Source organism: Rhamphochromis longiceps, linkage group LG10, assembly GCF_057381845.1.
Source record: "Rhamphochromis longiceps isolate RC_006_pf linkage group LG10, R_longiceps_female_GT1.1, whole genome shotgun sequence".
In the NCBI taxonomy this organism is placed as follows: domain Eukaryota; kingdom Metazoa; phylum Chordata; class Actinopteri; order Cichliformes; family Cichlidae; genus Rhamphochromis; species Rhamphochromis longiceps.
The window spans coordinates 25,606,051-25,613,267 of NC_140566.1; the positions used below are offsets into that span (position 1 = coordinate 25,606,051).

At 41.5% G+C, this 7,217-nt stretch overlaps 1 protein-coding gene across 1 annotated transcript in view; it reads right to left on the reverse strand.

Annotated features, from left to right (window-relative positions):
• The window catches only part of fstl4 (follistatin-like 4), a 224,057-nt gene extending 217,614 nt beyond the window's left edge, over positions 1 to 6,443 (reverse strand). The window contains exon 1 of the mRNA XM_085421101.1: positions 6,203 to 6,443. The gene's annotated coding sequence lies outside the window, so the exon portion shown is untranslated. The remainder of the gene's footprint in view (positions 1 to 6,202) is intronic.
• Between the last annotated feature and the right edge of the window lie 774 nt (positions 6,444 to 7,217).

Genomic DNA, 7,217 nt, shown 5'->3' on the forward strand with positions numbered 1-7,217 from the left:
GATCTGCTGACAAACTAAAGTGATTTCCATGTTTTTTAAGACTATTAGACTGTAACATTTAATGTTCTTTGTATCCATTTTAAAGTTTGTGTGGCTGTCACGCTAGAAAAAAAACAGGCACCAAGAGTGCACTGAGAGCTAAAATAATTAACTCAAATTCAAATGCTTATTTTGCCACAGTGTGCTAAATCCCAAGATTAATGATTTTCCGCAGCATTAAGCTCTTGTTCTTTATAGATTTTTATCATCATCTGATAATGTCTCTGATTGGAGTAGGTGGCACTAATAGGGATTATTTTTCAGGTTTTAGATATCACCCTTTGTCAATACACTTGAATCAAATGATTAGTTCATTACCAGGCCTCTGGAGAACCTAGGGTGTCTTGCATTGAAATCTGCTGCAATGACCCGGTTACTGCGTTCACCAGATATCAACACAATTTCGATCCGCTCCTCACGTGTTAACCTCTTCGACATGTCAATGGCTGTGAACAAAGAGAAACTTGTAAATAACTCATGAAAGAATAAAGTTACGTTGAAACCAAGCACACCATTGTTTTTCTTGTGACATTACAAATACGTTTGATGTGTCACATGTCCCTCTTCCTATTGAAAAAACAAAAGCTGTATCCAAGATGGCTGACTTCTAAATGGCCACCACAGTCACCACCCATCTTGAGGAGTTTGCCCCCTCACATATACTAATGTGCCACAAACAGGACATTAATATCACCAACCATTCCCATGTTATTACGGTGTATCCATATAAATGGCCCACCCTGTACAGCTAAATCCAAACCAAGCTTTCTAAGAATCAGTTGAAACTGATGAAGTATCATTTGATTGCAGCCTCTCTGACCAACCATGACATCTCTCTACCTTAACCAACGGGGTTGAATATCGCAGACAAGCCCCCCATTTGTGACAAATTGACTAGCTCAAGGTATGCAACAAAGGGTGCAAGTGGAATAAAATCTGACATTATTCAACATAATGCAACAAAAATAATAATAATGTCAAGAAAACAATTGCTGCCAGGTGGAAAGAACAAGAAAGACTGAGCAGTTTATCTGGGCAAGCTTTTATAGTTTGAGCTGCGTCACTTGGAAACCCTACTTTGTTATCCAGTTTTCCAGGACTACCTTAGAAAAAGAAGGAGGAGTGTGACACAGTGAAAAATGATTAAAGTTTAGTTAGTTAATAACTTATTATTGCAACAATTATTATTGCAAGGTGTTATTAAACAATGTTCTTACAAGAGTGCCTGATTATGTTTCAGCTGCAGGCTGTAGCAGGTAGCGCTGCTTGTTCGATTTGGGAGATTGTATAAACCATTGAATGTGTGATAAAAGGTGAAATCTAAAAACTGGTAAAAGTTAAAAACTTAGCAATTTGTTGAAGGCAAATAAAGATGAATAAAACTCTAACACCAAGCACAAACAAGATGACACAAACACAAGCGTGGAAACAGCCAACAGCAGAGCGAATAATACGAGCAACAATAAGGACGCCATTAAAGCAATTAAAACACGTAACAAAAACATATGGCAGCGGTGATAGAAAAGTTAATATATTCATTTTGCAGAGAAACAGCACCACATGTCCCTTTTCAGATTGTGTTAAAATGCACACTCAGACAGAAAAATAATGCTTCAGCCAACCGGAAAAGGCACAGGGACCACTGAGAGAGTACGGCGCAGGTTGTCGTGCTTTAGCGCGAGATATCCTTATCAACTCAGCTTCTCTTGCATTGCCTCCAAATTAATTATTGTCTGACGCTCTCTCTTTGCTACTTTCTTTCTCTATAGAAGAGACAGAGCTTCAGGCTGTTAGGTAGTAATAAGACCATCTTGACACTGGAGAGAGAAAGAGAATGAATAGTGGCTCCTTCTTTGGCGCCATACACTATTCTCTTCCTGTCCCACTTTGCTTTTCTAATATTGACTTTTGGCTTTTTTATTAGACAAGTTTCCGTGAACAGATCTACAGCCCTTGGGTGTTAAAGCCCACATCCTGCTTGTCATGTGTGTCTGAAAGACACAAACAGAGGGAGACTTGTTGAATCCATAAATCCTTGCAGGATGTATGACATGGCTGTAAGGGCAAAAAGGATATCAGGAGGCTCTGCAGTGCCATAACTGGGTGGTCTGCTGGGCTAACAGGACTGCATCTGTTAATTATACAGCAGTAGCAAAGAGGGAGAAAAACAGGTGACAGAAAACAGTGGAAGCAGAAAAAAAGCACATCCCGTGGCAGGAATGGCACTTTAGAGGCACTTTGGTTTCTGTATGTAATTATCGCTGATTGAAGAATAACTAGAACTCATGTTGTAGTACTAGTCATCTTCATTCAATATGTTGAACCCTTTGCAGTTTTATTATTTATAACTAATCGTTAATGACGTTGATGATGCTAAACTGCAGACTCCACTGGACACGCAGAATGATTCAGTAAATGAGTTCTCTACTACAGTAAGCGAAGTAAAATTCCTAGACAGCTTGAATCATATCATTGTTGAAATGTGATATGGCAAATCAAGTTTCAGTAAAAATAAATAAATAAATAAATTCAATATGACAGTTTTAAATAGTGGCGGTGGTGGGGAGGCTTCATAAAAGGGACAGGCAGATGGCTGAATAAATTCACTGCAGAAAACATATGCTAGGTGACCTTTTTGTAACCCCTCCATACATTTCTTCCTCTCCTCTGACTCTTTTGGTCAGTTCAATTCAAGCAGAGGAGGCGGCAATCACTATTTGCTCAGAGCTGCGCTGCTGATACTCTCAGCTCAGCTGCTGTGTTCATATGGGATGCAGCAGTAAAGGTCATTTCTAGAAGTTCAACATTAGTGATCGGAATTTCAAGTGAACCATGCTGCCCACATTTCCTGCACTCTACGGGGAGTACAGTGGACTTATCAGGTGAGTCAATGGCCACAGTAATGTGAAATAAAAATGTAGAGAATCTAATGGACCAAGTTACAACCCTACCTCAGTTTCAATGTCATTCATATTAATTCTTACTGTCATAGACCTCATTTTAATCAGTTAAAGCTCTCTGTGAGACTTCGAGCGCCCTGGTTAGACCCACAAGAAAGAGTTTAAAAAGTTGAATCTTGTCAGAAGCATCCAAATGTGAGTGTTTTTGCAGATGGAGCAACCCAGGAGAGTACAACTCGCCATATATAATGCATTTTTACCTTTGTTTTGAAGCATGGCTCATTACATTTCTCTGGGAAATTTGCAGACCAAAGTTTCAAAGTGTAAAGAAATGGAGGGAGTCAAGTGGGTATGGTTTACCTGAGGGGACTGCTTTGTAGCGATAATAAATCCTGCTCCTGATTAGATGAACTCTGCATGGGTTTCAGGTGATGTGATGCCAAGCATCACTGTTCACGACTGGGAAATTATAAGTGATAAGAAAATTTAATTTGCCCTAATTAAATGTTACACAAAAATGTCATCCAGGCCTCTTTAACTGTGGATTGTTTAGAGCCTGCAGTGACTGTGTTAATTAAAATGACTACTCACTGCAAAAAAGGTGCAAATAAATCAGAGAATCAGTTAATCAGTCAAACAATCAAAAAAGCAAATTAAACAATGAAATCTACAAAATGCTGTCCAATTTTAAAACACAGTTACTTATCAAACAAAAAGTAAAACTGTTTTTTTTTAACTTGGTCTGCTGCTGCCTGCTATGAGACAGTTGTACACACCTAAATAATCAAAATCTGTTGAGAAGCCAACTGACTTTTTCCCGTTTAACAGTCCCCAATCAGCATACTATCACACACCACTCAAATCTCTCATTTATATGCTGGATTTCTATTTGGAAAAGTAATTTTTAAGCACAGCTTAAAATTGTCATTTGGAGTAACAAAGCTGAGGTTTTGGTCATTTTCACAATTTAAAAGTATTTGCTGCCAACAAGGATTCCCTCTGCTGGAACTCTTTCTTTCCGCGATCAAGCTCGGAAGCTGGAAACTGCAAAAAAACCAAAAATTACTACAAATCCAGCCCTGCCGTGTGAACTTCGAGTCGGGACGCTGACTACAGTTTACATTTTGTATGCTTGTGATGCACTCTTAGAGGATGGATAAACCTTGTATACCATATAATACAAAACACCAGTAGAAGTGTGTGAAAGCTCTTGGTACACAACCATAGTAGGAGCTCTGTTGCCATTGTTGACCTCTATTGCCATGCACTGCATAATAGCACGTGTATATATGCACACATTCTGCTTTAAGCTGGTTCTGGCAGTTAGCAGGAGAGCACAGGACATAATCGTTATAGTGCAGATTCTGTGTGTGCATGTGCATATGTATACTAGTGTATCATCAGTGTCAGTACTGTAACTGCGTGAGTCATCCGACTATTAAAGCTGTCTCTGAACAGCAACAACAAGCAGCCATAATCTGCTGGACACCACGCTGTAATGGCTCTCTGTTTGACAGCTAATAAGTTTCATAGCAGATTGCAAACTACAATGTGCCCGACTGCGCCACTATTCTGGCTACATCATTATTTCTCAACTTGACCTCAAGGTGAGCTGCAGAATTGCGCTGACAGAGTTCGGAGCTAACTCCCTTAATCCCCCAACTCTTGCTGTTCTAATATAACCGTGATAAGTACTGGTTACGTCCTGGTCCTCATGCCTTCTTGGTGGTATATGTTACAGCTTTAGCAGGTCTGCACGGAGTCAGCATGTATGCATTGGGACATGCTTGCTTGTATCCCTGCAAAGAATGAACAGGTTTGTGCCTAAACGATATGTGTAACAGTAAATTACAGATCGGAGCCTCTAGAGCAAACAGATCTAGCAAGAAGTATTGCTATTAATGTTCTCATTTAGGAGCAGGGGGTGGGACTGACGGTCGCTCTGAGCAATATATTTGCATGCCTTTCTGTATGAGACTACCTGCCTCAGTTTATAGTTTTATGGGTTGTTTGCCGGCATAAGAATGAAAGGCTGGGACTTTAAACCTATTTGTACACATAGCACAGTGATGAATGAGCATAATTCACCCGTTTGATGTCGGCTGCATATCTGGTTCCAAGTAGAGAGCGAATCCAACAAATCCGAAAAGAGACTGCAAAAAAAAGGAAAAGAAAAGAAACAAAAAAACGAGTGGAAGGAACTGAGAAGGGAAGCAAGTGGCGGGAGAATTTTCAGCACCGTGGAGAGCTCCGGTGCAATATACGCTATACTACGGCAGCGTGTGCGCCGACCAATCCTCATTTCCCACTCCGCTGGCCGTCACGGAGGCTTTGCTTCCACCGTGCCAACTCTCTGGTGACACTGATAGGATTTTCCCATGAGAGTGCGCCGAAGCAGCTCATTTAACGCAATCAGACAAGAAATGCTCGCCGTGTTTCAGATGCTGTGCCCTTTACATTCATATAAGAGTTTTTGCGTGCTCCATAAGACCCTGGTTGTTAATAGATAAAGTCTTGCCAGCGTCCTGAAGAAAGCAATTGGCCGACGAAAGAAGGGGGAGTGTGTGTGTGTGTGTGTGTGTGTGTGTGTGTGTGTGTGTGTGTGTGTGTGTGTGTGTGTGTGTGTGTGTGTGTGTGTGTGTTGAGGGGGTTCAGGGACCAAGAATCAGTACCATAGAGCCCAGCGATGTGAGGTGTGTGTGCGCGTCTCACAGTGTTATCATTTCAGTCCCTCTGCTGCTTGAGCAAACCTGGCGCATCCGGGCAAAGGAGTCCTCCTGGACCCATTTATCAAACATTGCCCTGTTATTTTCGTGCAGGTAGGGCCTCTGCACGGTTATGTGGGGTTACCAAAGGTGGCATGTGGTCATGTGAAATGATTAATCACAAGCCGTTTTGCGCCAGACAAAAGGCGACATAGCAGGCAGTGTAGTTAAAAACTGTCACAGATTGTCACTGACATCGCCCTGCGCTATAAAGCTGCACCTCTCACACATCTCCCCGGCTGTAAATTCTAGAGCTCTGTATTATTGATGCATTTCTCCTCAGCTGTAACTAATTCAACATTAAAGCACGCCACTGCCATCCTCTTTACAGTTTCCGTTCATTCACACTCACCCTAATGCAAATAGTGCGGATAAAGCGGTGTCACGCACCCAAAACAGCCAAACTTGTAAAAAAGAAGAAAGAAACGGCAGATAAATGCGCCTTTTAGTGAGTTGATACCCCACACCCCGCCTTAGTACATAAACCTTTCACCTTACCTGTGGTATTCCGAGGCAAACGGATTATAAAAGAAAGGAAATTCGTGCAAATATGCCACAGATTTCCTCGCAGAGACTCGTCCAGTCTGCGCTCCTTAGTTCCACTCCTCTCCTCTCCACCTCTCGACAGGGTTTAAAGGGTTCAAATTAATTATGGGCTAGTGTAATAGTAGCAGCAGCTGTGTTAGTAGCGACGGGTAGAGCGTCCCAACTCTCAGCAGCGGCTTGCCATCCTCCGGCTCCTCTGGCTGGTTTCCTCTCAGCGCTACGCTCCAGCTCTGCCCCTATTTCAACTCCTCTCACTCCGCTCTCCTCCTGACGTCAGCCGCTGCACGCCAAATGCGGTGAGGCTACATCTGCAGATCCATCGCATTGGAAAGCGACACCTGTGTGTGTCTGTGTGCATGCGTGTGCGTGTTTGCGTGCGTGCTAAGACACTCGCGAGGACCACATACCTTGCAGGGGAGAAAGACGTCGTGTGAAATATTCAAAGACTGTTTTCAGTTGTTATTAGTACTGTTTTTTTAACCAGGGGTTGGAAACAACCTTAGATGCAAGATGTCGGTAACGTTATGAAGTTCACATAGTGTACAGGTACAATAATACCCGTGATTTTTTGTATTTGTATGAAAGTACAGGACTTGAATCGGTTACCTTTTTTGATCCGTGGTGACCCTTAAGTAGATACTACCTAAAATATATCTTGTTTAAAATTTATGGTGTAAACTCAGGCGTTGAAAATGACAAAGAAAAAAATGCAAGCAACCAACATTCTTCTACTTCTTTGCACTTTTTTTTTTTTTTTAATACAGTGACACATGATAGGAATGCTGGTGCTTGATAGAAGAACATGATAAAAATCAAATGTTGTCTTAAGTGTCAATGTCATCTTTTGCAAAGCTGCCTTATGGTGCCATAGCTGACAGTATAACAAACACTTGTAAGTAAAGTAATCATCATCTCTATGGTCCCCTTTACACATTTTCATGTAAGTGGAGGACTTGTTGAGATGGAA